Source organism: Octopus bimaculoides, chromosome 2 (assembly GCF_046866305.1).
Source record: "Octopus bimaculoides isolate indiv1 chromosome 2, ASM4686630v1, whole genome shotgun sequence".
NCBI lineage: Eukaryota > Metazoa > Mollusca > Cephalopoda > Octopoda > Octopodidae > Octopus > Octopus bimaculoides.
In genome coordinates, this window is record NC_142929.1 from 167,922,804 (window position 1) to 167,939,917 (window position 17,114).

A 17,114-nucleotide genomic window follows, 5' to 3' on the forward strand; every position below is an offset into this window, starting at 1 on the left:
TAAATCTGTTCTCTGCGTTTTCTTAAGCTTATAACAGTAACTGTTTCTATTATTATTATTATTACTAATGAAGTGAAGCGGCCTTTTTATTGAATCCACTATAAATATCCCTTTTAACCTATTTCTTTTCATTTGGATTCTCCTCGGTGGATCTCCAAATGAAAGATCTATTTGAACTCACTTCTCGTGTTTTTAAATTGTTTTAAAATCCTAATGACATAGCAAGCATCCTTTGTTGATTCTTATAGTATATAGCTTGCTATTAAACTGATCAGATATTGTAACAACAAGAGATATACTGTTAACACAGTTACAAGATATACTAATGTGTGAAGATGTCCTGAAATCGTAGTTTCACCTGTCAATTGAATATGTCTTTGCTAGATTCTCTCTCTGATGTGAGCATTCTTGTAACAGGTGCACCAGTGGATGTGGAGCTAGTACACAAATATAAATCATATATTAACTTTCTAAACTTATATTAACTCATCATGGTCACCTTTGACTCCGAAAGAAAAAAGAAAGGCTTAAATACTGAGTGTGAAAACTTGAAAGAATATTGACTACCGCAACCACCACCACGCAAAAAGAATAATTTAATATTCTAACCGAGAGAAGATTAGATAGAGTGAATGCGCTGGCAGCAAATGGACTAAAAGAAATATGCGTGATATATTCCATACAAGAAATTGTTTGTACTCACGTGATTACAAGTCTTTGATTGACAAGTTTACCGAAGAGACAGAAGAAAAAATATATTTACGATCCAATGTAGACTTGGAAGGCTTTAATGAAATGCTTCATTATTCAATCAGGACATCACAGTACAGAAACAAAATATTCCGACTATTCATGTGTATATGCGCTTGCGCGAGTATGTGCTGTTTATAAGTAACAGAGGAAAAAAATACTCAGAGGAAGAAGTAACAGAGGAAAAATGTAGAGTATATTTATATTTAATAAATACTGATGATTAATGTCGTTCTCTAATTGAAGTATTTGAGGTTTCTCGATCAGTCAGGCATACAGAGCTTTCTCCAATAGAAAAATATTCCAAGTTGGGAGCAAGGGACGCTGCCACGTCGTGCTATCTATTAAAGTCTCATACCGAACTAAGCTTTATGGATGAAATTGGATTGATGGAAAACGTGCAGAATCCAATCGGATTAACGTTGCCTATAATTTAAGGGTCCCACTTTGTCACGAACTGTGTCACGATAATTCTGCCTAATGATTACGTTAAGAATACACGTTTCTGTAAAATAATCAGGAGGAAGTTACACGCGCACTATCACAATGAAGAGGTGGTTCAAATAATCGAACACGCCGAAGCCCATGAAGAAATAATCTATTTACCGTGTGTGTGTGTGTGTGTGTGTGTGTGTGTGTGTGTGTGTGTGTCTGTGTGTGTGTGTGTGTGTGTGTGTGTGTGTAACTGAAGCTTTGAGTAATATCGTGTGTATACAGTGCGTGTGTCTCTGCGGGTATGTGCAGGGGTTGGACAAAATAATGGAAACGCCTAGCATCGTAGCATCATAATTTTGAAATATCTATAAAACCGTCAAAAGCTTGTTTATTTTTATTGTTTTGATTTATTATTCGTGTTGCTTAATACGTTTTGTTAAAATTGCTCTTTCTTTTCAGATATCATCAGAAAAAAAGTAATTAAAATTCATTAAGCTGACAAACCTATCGGACTTTCAAAGAGGTCAAATTGTTGGTGCTCGTATGGCAAGCGCTAGAGTAACGAAAACAGCCGAAATGTTTGGTGTATCATGAAGTACTGTCTCGAAAGTAATGACAGCCTTTGAGAAAGAGGGAAAAACCTCCTCGTCGAAACAAAACTCTGAGAGAAAACTAAAACTTTCAGGGACAGTCGGACTCTTACGCGAATTGTTAGAAAGGATCACAAAAGTACAGCTCCCAAAATTACTGCAGAGATTAATGATCACCTCGAGAACCCAGTTTCCATAAAAATTGTTCACCGGGAGCTCCACAAAGCCAGATTTCACGGAAGGGCTGCAATCAGAAAAATACTACTTTCAAAAACAAACGTTTCAAAGCGTTTAGAGTGGAGTAAAAACCTACAGAATTGGTCCCTACAGCAGTGGAAGAATGTTACTTTCTTGGACGATTCATCCTTTACCTTATTTCCGACCACCGGCCGACTATACGTGTGGAGACAGCCAAATGAAGCATTTGACCCAGACTGCCTTCTTCCGACTGTTAAACATGGAGGAGGATCTGTGACGATCTGGGGTGGGGGGCTATATCTTGGAAATCCACCGGCCCAATTGTTTCCCTTCAAGGTAGAATTAATAGTCAAGACTATTTAAGCATTTTATCTGATCAAATTTATCCTATGGTTGCAGAACTGTCTCCGGAGAGAAACGCAATCTTTCAGAGTAATAATGCACCAATTCACATAGTTAAAGTTGTTACTGAATGGCACGAGGAACATTATTGAACATTCATGGTGCATTTTAGAAAAACAAGTAAGGAGTCGATATCTTCCACCATCATCACTACAAGCACTGGAGACTGTTTTAGCTGAAAATTAACAAAAATTCCTTTGGAAACAATTCGAACTTTGTAAGAGTCCATACCTCACAGAATTCAAGCTGTAATTACTGCCAAAGGCGGTCTTACCCCATATAAAAATGAATTTGTTAAAAATTTTAAGGTGTTTCCATTATTTTGTCCAAACCCTGTATGTGTATATGTCTAACTGGAGCTTTGAATAATATCATATGCGTGCTATGTGTGTTTGCGTGTATTTGTGTGTTCTATATGTATGGCACTGCATCCAGCATGATTATTGCTCTTGCTTCTGTTGTGGTTATTGTTGTTATTATTCTTGTTCGTTTAAAGTAATCTCGAGTGAATCGGCTGCTGTCTGATATAGAGACACTTCCTTCTCCCTCAATAGGTCACTGCTAAACAAATAGTTACGAACAGAATAGAACTGTGCTAATAGCCTAGCTGATGTGGTGAGACATCATAATTAGTGGTATGTGTACAACGTACTGTATAATTAACAAACTCACCTAATTACTATAATTTTTTCATATCTCCTAACCGATTCATGACAACATAGACCACCTCTAATGATCTTCCTCTTGCGACTATTTTAATTAATGATATTGTTTGCTATCAGCCAATACATGTATCACCACCAATATGTATCACTCATAGTGAGTGTAAACAAAGTACTTTAGAGAGAGCTAGATTGTGACTTAATCTTTAAATTGCTGAACTATCAAGCGAAGTGCTGACGGTTTATATATGGTCATCAATGTGACAATAGTCAAAAAACTTATCAATAAATCCACCAGCGTATTAAATTGTGCTGATAGCAGCAGAAGTGATTTTAAGTCAACGAGTGTTTTATTACTTTGCAATATTGAGTTTAATGAATTCAATTCCATATTGGAGATGAACATGAACTATCTATTGGTGCCTAGCTTTTTATTGGTTTTCAGGTGCATCATACAATAATAGTAAGAAGACAAATGATAAAGTGGTAAATTATTTATTGTATGTTACATAAGTCAATGTCCTTGAAAATATCACTATTTGTGTGTGTGTGTGTGTGTGTGTGTGTGTGTGTGTGTGTGTGTGTGTGTGTGTGTGTGTGTGTGTGTGTGTGTGTGTGTGTGTGTGTGTGGTTATATCTCTTAAGTATGAAATCTATAAAATATTCAGTTATTTCAAAATTTCTGCAATATTGTTCGCATGAAATTGAAAATATATTCTTTTAGAAAGAACAGGAAGCGTGTGAGGATGGATATGTTAAACTTTTACATATAAAAAAGAGATGACAAGCGGTTTGGCGACTAAATTGATCTTTCGGTGTGGATGGTACTATGTTTCCTCGACCCTGAAAGAATGGATGACAAAGTTGATCTTGGTGGGATTCGAAACCAGAATGTAAAGAGCCGCAAGTAACTATTGTGAGACATTTATCCGACGGTTTAACGATTCTGCCAGTACATCATCCAGAAAAATATCAATAAGAAAATTTACTTCGACAACACACACGACCTACTGCAGTTTCCATATACCAAATGTCGTTTCCTAAGATACTGATTAGTCGGTCAAACTAAAGCTGTAAGAAAACACATTTGCCAAAGTGGCTGCGCAATGAGAGCTAACCTGGAACAACGTTGTCGTAATGCGATCTTTTTAACCACACCGTTAAGCAGAGATCCCTGGATTATTTCATAGTTATATTCACTGTGTTGTGAAGGTGGAAAGATGGAATTATTACAACAATGATTTAAAAGATAAGTTGAAATGGAAACGTTGTTCATGTCCAAAATGGCTAATGAAAATGTCTTTTCTTCTCTCTCTCTCTCTCTCTCTCTCTCTCTCTCTCTCTCCCTCTCTCTCTCTCTCTCTCTTTCTCTCTCTCTCTCCCTCTCTCTCTCTCTCTCTCTCTCTCTCTCTCTCTTCAGAATATACTTGTGGATATGCATAATAGGTTTGTTACGTAATAGGAGGATCAAATATAATTATGTGGTGCCCAAGCCTTTCTCAGTGGAATTAGCATCGTACATAACATGAAATTACATTACCTAGCGTCGAAACAAAATTGCTAACTCGGCTCTCGCAGTGTTACTCATTACGATACGCTCTTCGTAATATCCTACCCTAACAGAGATACGTTTTTTAAAATATCAGGTTAATCTTTCCGTAGTTAAACCGGTTGAAGTGAATAATTAGTAAGTCAAATTAGCAAACACTTATACATTTGTAACAGGTTGTTTGTAAAACAAATTACGGAAGACGTAATAACACTTGACCTATTTTCATAAAATGCAAAATACGGGAGACAATCGTCCATAAATATCTTCATTCCTTCTTACTATTTTAACAGGATAATTATCACTAAAAATATATACTGTTAAATGAAATTATTTCATTCTATTACAATAACAATAGATATGGCTGAATTTCCACGCGATCCGGCATCGTCCCTCACTGGAAATACTTTTTAAATATTTCAGACAATTATTTCAAATGAAATTTTGGTGAATGAGGCGGCGAGCTGGCAGAAACGCCGGGTGAAATGATTAGCGCTATTTCGTCTGTTTTTACGATCTGAGTTCAAATTCCGCCGAGGTCGACTTTGCCTTTCATCCTTTCGGGGTGGATAAATTAAGTACCAGTTGCGTACTGGGGTCGTACTAATCGACTAGCCACCTCCCCAAAAATTTCGGGCCTTGTGCTTAGAGTAGAAAAGAAATTTTGGTGAATTAAAGTTTTGGATAATTTTTGTTTCAATTTAATTTACCAATAGTTGGAATATTGGTTATGGAACATGAGTTACGACTTGAATATTCCAGTGCTACACATATCTCCATGGATTGGATTGGACATTACGAGTTATAAAACCATCAACATTATTCTTAATGAAAATGGTAAGAGTATAGAAATCTTTATTTTTTTCGTCAACTAAATTCTGTCAAAAAAAGATTATCTTGCTATAGAGAAAGAATCTTGTGCGCTAGTAGAGGCTATGAAAAAAGTGGTTCCACTTTCTCTTTGGCAGAGAATTTATCTTACTAAATCAACAAAATCTGTAACTTGCATCTTCGAAATAAAACTCGAAAGTTCGATTAAAAGTAAAAGTATCACACTAGCGATTAGAACTTTTCCTACTGATCCAGGAGATACCTTAGTAATAAGGGGTTACTAACAAAGTCTTACTTAACACTGAATCCCACGGTGTCTATCGTGGATGCATTATCGCATGGCGTAAGCTGTAACTTTTTTTTCTACAAAGTAACCCCTGAGAATTCCACATTTTATTCGGGTCGCGAACAACATGCGCCGACCTCATAACAACCGGCTGGCAGACAGTTTTGAGACAATATGAATCTGAAGGCCGCATTTGTCAAATTTTTTAATCAATGTATTCATATTGATTTTAAGGATGCGCTACCTTCCTTAAATAAAGATCCGTTGATTATCTATCCCTATTCCTGTTTTCAGTTTACCCTCCTTTATGCAACATCTCATCATCAGCTGTCTTTTCTTGCTTGACCATGTTATTTTATATTTTTGGTTTAGCAGAATATATACACTCTCCCAAACTGAAGTTTTTATTTGAATGATAGGAATGCCCCCCAAATAGCCACTTACCACTCTACCAGCGATGGGCCGCATGAGCATTAAGCTGGTATCGTCTCGAAAACTGTTTAACTCTGGAGTCTAAAATCTATCAAGCCCTGCATTTGATTCTCTTCACTCTAACGACTTACTTTCAGCAAAATCCTTTTTGTGAGCATTAGCTCAACACTTTGTGAATAACTTTTAGCCTACTTTATAGGAATGAGCGTGCCAAACTAGTTTTCCACGCCAGCAAATGTTATGTTGTGGATGCATATTCGTAATAAAGGCAACATTTGCATTCAAGAATTTGAACTTTTGGAATCAAATTCTCGCTATGCTCACATTCATTATCCCATTAGTGAATAATTTACTTTATCAGCCAGAGATTTAGCCCCGTTAGGGTATGCCCCAGATGTGATAGTGCTTCAACTGAACTTGTCGAGATCCATGAAATAATCTTTGACCTGTCTACCCTGGCGCCAATTACCGACACTGCAATCCAATAAAACTAATGAAACTTCAGCGAACTGTGTTACGCGTCGTTCTACTCTCGAAAGAAAGACATAATTATTCTTAAACTTTTTTGAAGTATTGTTCTACTGATTTATCCACTTGGTCGTCTGTATTGGTGTCTTGTGTTTAAGAGAGAAGGACAATGTGTTATTTTAATGTAATTATAACAATAGAAACGTTTGAACATTCTCGAGATTTTTCACTTGCTGCAGCTATAAAAACTTTGTAAACGACTACCTCTAACATGCCTCTCAACAGAATTCATAACTTTTAATGAACTAAAGCCTGCTCTTAAATTGGCTTGTCTCTTGGGTTATTCTGATTTCATTTATGTAGTTTGCTTTTAGTTTCTTGCTTCAAATGTTTTCTAAATACTTTCCTGGAATACTGTTTTCTAAATATTGAACATTTACTTTAACAACAAGCAGTACACCAATTTACTTTTTAAAATGTTAACATTGTTTATCTGTATTAGTTATAACTACATTCTCGAAGAGAGCTACAAATGGCCATTTCGTTAAGATTACAACATCATTGCTGAAAGAACAAGTTATCAACACACTAAAAATATTAGCACACAAACACGATGTTCCTTCTGTCTTTCTTTTCTACTATTACGGCATGTCTATAGTCACTGGAATAATGAAAGGCACGACCATATTAGATAGAATTTCAACGTATTATTTTAAAGAACAAAATAAATAGCTAAAAGAAATGTCAATACGAGAACATTTCTTTACGCATGTTCTGGTTTAAATGCCACCCTACCGTATTACAGACAAAAGGCACTAGTTGTTTTAAAAATATTGGATGGTCACAGTTGGAAAGCCAGTCAAAGCTAACAAGGAGTCTAAGCAAGAAATAAAAGGATTCATAAATAAACATATAGACTCGTATCAAAATATGTTTTGTTTTAGTATCGGTGTGAAATTGGATACCCACGAGAAATGTTTCGGAAAGTTGTATTTAGGATCTATTCGAATTCATTTACCTCTTCTGTCTCATGAGATATTTTAAAAAATTATACAATAACGTTGATAAAAAATAAATGAATTATGTTGAACCTGAGTAAAAAGGCAGCAACAAAACATGACACAGTTAACTATAGCTACAAAATACAAATAAATCGGTATGAATTCATGTAGTAAAGTATTTACGAAAATATTGCTTTCAGATTTGGCACAAGGCCTGGATTTTCAAGGGATTATTTTAATAAGTGGATTACATCAATTCTAGTGTTCAACTGGTATTTATTTCATCGACCCTGAAAGCATGAAATGCAAAGACGATCTCAGCGGAATTTGAATTCAGAACGTGAAGACGAACGAAATGCCGCTAAGCTTTTTGCCCAGCCTCACTGCCTTAGTATTTACGAAACTATTATTAACGTTAAAAGTATGATAATTTAACCATACCGTATACCCCTCATACCTTAATTACCAGTGTATTACTCTCTTCAAAACAATTAAAAAGTTTATATTTCTTTCAGCTACACCTTGGCAGATAAAATGGTAACTCAAAAAATGAAAAGACATACACTACATTGCTCCCATATATGCGGAACACAGTGGTTTAGAAATTGCCAAAATACTGAATGTTGCAAAATCTTTTGTACACAAAATTTGGATCCTCTGGCAGAAATGTTTTTGTTGTATCAAAGACACAAGAATTAAACATTCCAAACGTTCGGACATGAGAAGAATAGTCAAATAACTTCAGGTGTTGGAATGAACTATCCGAACTGTGGTGCACAGAAACGTTCGATACAAATCGAATGTACTGAGGAAAGGTCAATTCATGCCCGCAAAGACACAGGAAAACCGTTTGTTCAGTGTCGAGCGGTTTCTTAACAAGATTAAAAACTCCCACGAATATAGCATGCTTTGGTTCATGTGTTATGAGAAAAATTTCGACCAAGTCCAAAACTATAACATGAGAAATAACAGATGGTTATGAGCAGATCCTCAGAGTGACACGCACTAAGTTTCCAGGAACTGTAATGGTTTTAAGAGTGTTGAGTAACGAAGGTCATATCATGCCACCTTACATCTTTCCATGGCGTCTTAGAATTGATATTGTTGGATACCTTGGGGAACTGGAAACAGTTGTTAAGTCTTAAATTGTTGAAGTATGCGTCGGAGGTTCATAGTACTTCAACAATACTCGGTACCTTCTCACAAAGCTCACTTAACTCAAGAATTGATGCCTGGCAATCTTTACGTTCATTTAACGCCAAACGTATGGCCTCCAAGCTCGCTAAATTTAAACCCTATGTTCTACTATGTTTGAAGGATTGTTGTTGAAATACCATCTATTCAGTGAAAGCTGCTGTTGTCCAGGCAATGTCTGAAATGAGTAAGAACCATTTAGTGCAGGCATGTTGACGATTCTGTCTAGCATTAAAACAGTTACAAAGCTAAAGGTGGATTCATATAATTATCCTATAAGAAAGCTTTATCGAGAACAAATTTTAATTAAAATACATTTAGTTTTTGCTAGAGGAGAGGTCTTCAAATATGTCCTGAAATACCTCTCGAACCCTATACTATCCGTCACATGTTAAAGCGCAAAGAGTGTTTGTAAAATATGTCTGAAAATGAACAGAGCATTTCAAGTATGAAATTCAGAATGTTTACCGTGGTGAATAAAAGTTCCCTGGATAAGTTCACTGTCCTTCAGAGAAAATATAATTAAAATTACCATTAGGAATGTAGCAACATGCAATAATAGTGTGTGTGTGTGTGTGTGTGTGTGTGTGTGTGTGTGTGTGTGTGTGTGTGTGTGTGTGTGTGTGTGTGTGTGTGTGTGTGTGTGTGTGTGTGTGTGTGATCTTATTTTTCTTTCTGCAAGAATCAGACGATCAGTGCTACTACCGCGAAGCGTCTTGTTTTAATCCCTACCCGAAAACTTTTTTTTTTATTCTGTTGAGCACGTTCAGACCCTGGACGAACACTCCAAAGATACACAGTCAGATTAGCTGATAATAACCACAAGGTAAGCCATGTGACATGCTTCTTCTGAAAAGTGACAAGGTTACGTGACAAAGGAAATTCCTATTGACGCCAACATAAAGGCTTGTGATATTTTGGCTACTGTGAATCATGTATATGTATCTTAGTAAGATACTAGTGACGCAGCAGCATTTATGTGTGTACGCTTGCATGTGTCGAGGTAAAGTGATTGAGAGAGAGAGAGAGAGAGAGAGAGAGAGACTAAGTGTGCATGGGAAGTAGAAAAAGTGAGAAATGTAGAATAAGATTTAGTAAACGGAGCAGACAGGGTAAGGAATATGCTATGTTGAATCTTTTTCCAGTAGAGAATTCAAGTTATACAACAACTTGTACATAATGAGTACGCCCGAGTGTATGTCAGTCATCCTGGTATAGTTTTAACCAAAGGTATAGAAAAAGAACGACTAGTATGAGGAGGAAGTAGTGATGTTAAACCGAACAGACGAAATTTCGCATGCAATGTTGTTTTAACTGCGGATGCAGATTTAGGAGTAGAGGAAAAGAAGTGAAATGGTGAGATAGAACTAATCTGGTGACATGTTGCTTCAGATGTCTGATCGATCTCCAAATAGGCCTGCTTCAGTATGTTTTTGTTGATACAATCTTTTCTCATATACATCAGTATTGAAGTAATTAGTTGTTCGAAGCACTTTAAATAGAATAGAATATGACAGCTGACGTGAGCCTTTATTTACATTGTTTTAGATAATGATGTGTGTCAATCATTGAATGACAGTCAACAAATGAGAAGTGGTTTTTCTATGAAGGAGAACTTATAAGTGTTAAACAAGGTATGCCAGTTCTAATTCAATGTACATACTGTCAAGTGGATGCCAAGATAGAAGTTAACTGCTAGCAAGAGAAAGTGAAGTGCAATCAGAATAACATCTGGTGCATATTCGTTATGTAAACCAATGAAACAAAGAAAGACTCCCTAGTGTCGAGGAAATGGCTTTCAAGTGAAAAAGAGAGAAATGATCTTCACGTGCCTTTATCGAAAAATTAGCTCCACCAACTACAAATGTCTCATTGATCACAACACATATGAGAAGAGTGAACCAAAATAACGGCAAAAGAAATGGTGTCGCTACAAAGTAAAAGTAAAGTAGCGAAAGATTACATATTGAAATGTAGATAAAAATTATACCAGACAGATTCTTAGAGGTTAACGGCTTCATAATAAATATTAAAGAATATACGTATATAAATATTTCTTTGATGTATTTCGATGAAATAGATAAATATAGACAAGAAAACAAAGGTTGCTCATGATATTTCTTCTGACGGAGTTGAGCAGACGATTCATTGTCACTCTCGCCATTGTAAATGTACTGACCCAATGATTAGCCTTTGGAAACCTGGAATCAATGACGCTATTGCTCACATTGGGATATATAAAAATAATAGAATGTGGGTTATGAATAAATTAGTATACAGAATCTTATCCATATTCATTTATCTCGCTGTGAAATTATTGCCTAAGAATGCTTTTATATTTTTGTTTTTATTTTAATTTGTATATTTAATTATTTATTTGCAGCGTGTATATATACTCATGGATTAAACTCGTAGTATATTAGTATCAAGAACTCATAGTCTATATTTTCTATCGACTTGCTGTGCTATTTCATCTCTTATATTTTCTTTTTCTCAACGTCAGAACTAGAGGGACTAAACTAAATATATCACTTCAAGGCATTTCATTCAGCAAACCATCGTTTCTATAACAGCTTTGCCTTCGTCTGGACAAATTATATTGATCGAACACTTCATTATTTCTTTGAAAATTCCCACTTCGTAGATAAGGTTTAGCAAATATATTAAAGTATTGAAAGTAGTCTATTGTTGAGTCATGTGAGCAAACAACCGCCACCAGACGAAATATCTTCCGGCCTAAATTGATTACGCGACAAAGATCATATTTATTGTCTTTTTATATTGTTTTGCTATATTTCGTCTCTATCTATTCATGTACTTAAGAGTAGTGGTTGCAGATGATAAAGCAATATCAGTGTGGTTAGAGGGGAATTTGTGTTTTTAGCAGTATTTTAGCGACGTGGTAACGGTGCTATTTGTGGTGACGGTCGTAAAGGTGTGGGAAGTGCTTAGTACCAGGCACATAAGCAGTTCGATTCATTTGACTATAACTACTCTATAAACATTCGTCGACTTGAAAAACGAGTTAGTAGTAGTAGTAGTAGTAGTAGTAGTAGTAGTAACGGCAATATTGGTAGTTATCTCAAAACTGCGACTAAAATTTGTCTGGTATATATTTCGGCATCCTATTTTAACGGTATCTTATGGCTATAGAATGCTCTCAGCAATGATGATGTTGTTGCTGTTGTAGTGTGGGTAGGTGGCAGTGTGGGTAGGTGGCAGTGGTGGTGCCGGCAGCTTTGGTATTTGATGAGGACTGTTTTGTTTTGTTTTTTTCATTTTCAATTATTGTAGTGTCTCAAATGTTACAAATGTAACTATATTCTTTTATAATTTATGACAACTGCGAGTATTGAGCAGCTCGAAATACATTTCCAGAAAGTGGAATTCTATAAAGAAAGACAATTCATCGACAGTGCAAGCATCAAAATTTTTTAAACCTTAATGAAGATATAAGGGTTAAGTGTCTGAATATTAAAATACTTTTGATTCAGAGTAAAAATGCTGTTAAATTCTAAGCACTTTATTATAATACAAGGAATATTTTAAAGGAGTTTTCGTGTAACGATTTCAGACTACTCACTCTTCCTCACTTTAACAACCGGTAACTTGATATCGTGTCCAGATTACCAGGAGGTAGGATTACCCCTGAGTAGTAGCCGGGGAGCTAATTCGATCTTACTGCATACGATTCCAGCATTTCGTCCATGTTAAGTAGTAGTAGTAGTAGTAGTAGTAGTAGTAGTAGTAGTAGTAGTAGTAGTAGTAGTAGTAGTAGTAGTAGTAGTAGAAGTAGTAGTTTCAAGTTTTCACATGTGTTTAGTTCATTAAATCGTAGCAGGCTTGTTTACTAGTTATTTTCTAATGCGCCACTATGAATGACCAAATTTGAACTTTCGTGATCTTGAAGGACAAAACTGAATATCGCAACACAGATCGCCATGACTCATGAGCTATTTCAAACCAGATTATAATTTAGTTTTCATATAACTTATAGCTGTAGGTTACCTTAAAACTAAACGAGGAACTAAAAGTAAAATGTGGATATAAACGACATGACTCACAGCTCTCTGCTAATCAGCAAATACAGTTGGTAGAAGCACCATTTTGGCGTTGCATAGAAGATCAGTGGCGGGAAAAAGCAATGACGTCCTGAATGAGACTCTGGGAATCAACGAAATCAGTACGCTGGCAGTTTCAGTTGTCTTTCGGTAGGACTTGTGGATACTTTTCAGAGTGAGTGTAGAAGACACAACTAGGAAGTATTAGAAGCAGAATATTTCAGGATGGTGTATGGACCAAAAAAAAGTATCTATAGTGTAGAAGCAGAGCAAATCGATGTAGAAAACTCATTAAATCCATTAAAACATAAGCTGACAAAGTAATCACTCCGAGGGTCATTGGGAAAGAAGCTTTCAAACTACTTAATCGGAAGGCAACCTGGTAAAATGAACTTCAGGAGTTCTAGTTGAAGAACATTAAAAGAGCCAGCTAAGTACTAAACCGTTGAATGTCTTCGAAGTGAAATATCCCAAATTGGATGGCTAAATCAAGACAGCCTTCGTTATGAATGACAAGCAAGGATGCTGAGACTTCAAGCTAAAGAGCAATAACTTCTTTTACTCTACTATGGAAATTGTTAACAAGTATATTTGAAGATAAATTCTATTCCTAATGAAGAGGAAGGGTGCCGGAGAAATTCAAATGGAACAAAAAGGCCAACTATTAATCGATAAGAAAATGATAAGAAATTACAAGAGAAGACGAACTACTTTCGGAAGGAAGTGGATCGATTACAAAAATAATTTTAAAAACATATGATATGGTTCCCTCATTCTATAATTTTGAAAATTTTCAGTGCCTTCAGAATCCAAAACAACGTCAGTGAATATGAATAGTATGAGAAACTGGGAAACAGAACTAACATCAGGAGAACACTTACTTGGTAAAGTCAAAATAAAAAAACCTGGTGATAGTTCACGTCATGGAGGACTAAAGATATATGGGAAGACTGGGGGACAATCGGATGCGTTTGTAAGTGCAGTGAGAGTGTTTAGCAATAGGACCAGAATGGAGTTTGATATTCCGAGCGTGAGACTTCGAGATGAAGTAAGAGAAATACCGTGAAAATGACGGAATGATGATAATATACGGAGACTGATATAGATGATGGCTACAAATATCTGGGAGTGTAGAAAGCTGATGATAAAATAACAAAATCAGAAAATATTCCCAGACAGTAGAGGAGGATATTAAAATCCAAAATCAATGGCACAATACCGTCACTGCCATAAATCTAAAAGTAGCAACCATCATGAACTGTAGCGCCAAGATAATGAATAAAGGAAGATCTTAAGAAGGTGGATAGAAAATAAAAGGAAATTGGTGATGACCTACAGAGTTTGCCGTGCACAGGCAAATGTGAATAAACTGTATTTCAACAAAAAGTATTGGAGAAGAGGATTGGTTGGTGGAAAAAATTGTGTGAGAGTAAAAGTAGAGAGCTTAAGGAAGCATGTTGCTTTTAATAGAAGAGCGGTGTTCGCTGAAGGTAAGGAAATACGTATTCTCTGAACTAGAAAGCACTGATATGAACAGAAAACACATTAACTACATTTTTCAAAATACTGAAGTGTATCGAGATCAAAAGTCATTTTAGTGGACAAACACAGAAAAGATGAAGAAAGAGACAGAGGAGTGTGTAGTCCTAGTTGCGCAAGATCAAGCTTTCAGTACAAGATAAATCAGGAAAGATAGAGATAAGGAAAAGATCTCGATTAAATGTAAAATGTGTGGTGAAAGAGTAGAGACGGTTGAGCATGTTGTCTTTGAATGTAAAATTCCTATTTCAGAGGTTGTTTTTGTTTCTATTTTTTGCTTTGTTTTTGTAAAAACTGGATACATGACAAATTTGTTACAATCGCATATTGTCGAATCTTTAAAATCATTCTTATTTAAATATACTACGAACATAATATAAACCAAAAAAAAAAATGACTATAAAACGTACTATGAGATATAAAATTTGAAAGAATTGATAAGCAGACCATTCAGAGTGAGATATGGTTGTACTCAATAAAGATGTAAAAGTGTGTTACTAAATCAATGTTGCTTATCCGTCTGATATAACAGTTGTAGTCAAAGAATGTGAGAAAACAAGAAGTACCAATCTCAGAAACTTTGGAATTATTGTAAAGCTGCAATTATCTCAGTTATGATATGAGTGTTAGTAACACTAGTAGGAAGATTAAATGGTTATTTCTTGGATATCGAGGTGAATTTCTACGGAAAACCTGTTTGCTTGGCATTGCAAGAACAAGAGATGTGCCAGTTACCTAAAATTACGGCTTGATATCAGGTTACGGATGGATATCAGACAATCCTATACCGACAGAACAACAACAAAGTGTCGAGTGAATGAAAGGAATATTAATTCTTTCTACCATAGGAACAAGGCCTGAAATTATGGGGAATGGGGCTTGTCGATAACAGCGACCCCAGTGCTCAACTGATACATATTTTATCGACCCCGAAAGGATGAAAAGCAAACTTGACCTCGACGTAATTTGAACTCACTAAATAAAGCTAAAAGAAATACCGCTAAACATTTTTTTTTTCGGCGCGGTAACGATTCTGCCAACCTGCCGCCTTAAAAGCAATATTAATTCTAACTCGCTGCTTTAATAATAAATAATCCTTTCTGCTATAGGCACAAGACCTGAAATTTTTAGGAGGGGGATATTTGATTACATCGAGCCTGTACTCAAGTGGTACTTATTTTATCCACCCCAAAAAAGATGAAAGGCAACGTCGGCCTCAGTGGAATTTGAACTCAGAACGGCTGCTAGACATTTTACCCAACGTGCTAACGATTCTGCCAGCTCGTTGCCTTAATATTAATAATGATGATTTCAAATTTTAGCACAAAGCCAGCAATTTCAGTAGTGGAAGTAAGTCGATTACATTGACCTCAGTAGTCAACTGGTTCTATTCTATTGACCCCGGTAGAATCAAAAGCAAAGTTGATCTCGGCAGAGTTTGAATTTAAAACATAAAGACGGACGCTATGTCACTAAGCATTTTGTCCGGCATGTTGACGATTTTGTTGGCTCGTCGCCTTAGTAATTATGATAACAATAATACTAATAATAGTATTCGTTTTCTAACATCGGTACAAAGAATGTAAGAAATTTTGTTATTGGTTAACTGTCGTTTATATGGAGACCAGACCTTAACTTATATTTCATTTTATCTATAATATTGGTGTATGTGTGTGTGAGTTTGCGTGTGTTTGAATATACTTAGCTCTATATCTATGCATTATTGCCGTGCTTTCACGTGATGCATTCATTGGATTGACACAACTTTAATCTATCTTTGGGCGCAATTATCATTCATACAGTCTGAAGCCCTAATACACTAACCAAATTCTGTGCCTTATCTAGCGACCATCAACCAATTAAACTATATTTTAAAGGATGATAATTTGAGCCAAAATGTTTTTATAAGAAAAGAGCGAATGAGACAGTTGCAACATCTTTCCACTTTGCTGTCACACACAACTATTGAAAATCATGGAATTGTGAAATAGGTTAAATTGACGTAAACAAAGTTTCTTAAATACTTCACGTGTATTTTAAACTTTATTATTTATTAGTCAGCTCGTGTAAAAAAGAATTATTTTCCTTATATGTTTGAGAGCACACACACACAACACACACACACACACACACACACACACACACACACACACACACACACACACACACACATGTATGAGATACAGGGAGAGAGAGAGAAAGAGAGATGGAGCGAGATATTGGTACATGCTTTTATTTACCCTATCGATCCTTTTGTCGATTCAGCTCAAACTAGGCACGTTTAAAGCTTCAAACAATTATTCAAATCAGGTAGTGTAGATCAGTTTCTGCCGGTGGCTATATTGAAGTTACCTGGAGCTACTTGGTACGGCTGCTGTTATTACTACAACACAAGCTATTACTACTAATACTACTGCTCTTACCTGTCATAAACAAACTTCTACTTGTCGACGGTCGAGAACAATGATAGCTGTTGTATTCACTACCTTCTCTTCACACTGTCACCGTTCAAGCAAGTTGTGTAGTTGTCTGCTATTCTGACCTAGCTGCTCGCTTTGCCTGTTTCCGGGGTTTTTACATGTATTTAATCTTTTTTAAGCGATTATAACTTTCTTCTTCTTTCTTCTTTCTTCTTTTTTTTTTCTTCCTATATCCTCGGTGTATTAGATAGTTAGATTTTCTAAACTAGTTTTCAAAGCCGAAGATTCGCATTTGG

The 17,114-nt window shown here is 35.8% G+C and overlaps 1 long non-coding RNA gene across 1 annotated transcript in view; it reads right to left on the reverse strand.

Annotated features, from left to right (window-relative positions):
- Positions 1-16,938, reverse strand: part of LOC128247122 (uncharacterized) — a 71,622-nt gene extending 54,684 nt beyond the window's left edge. Inside the window, exon 1 of the long non-coding RNA XR_008263547.2 lies at positions 16,822-16,938. This is a non-coding gene — a long non-coding RNA (uncharacterized LOC128247122). The remainder of the gene's footprint in view (positions 1-16,821) is intronic.
- Between the last annotated feature and the right edge of the window lie 176 nt (positions 16,939-17,114).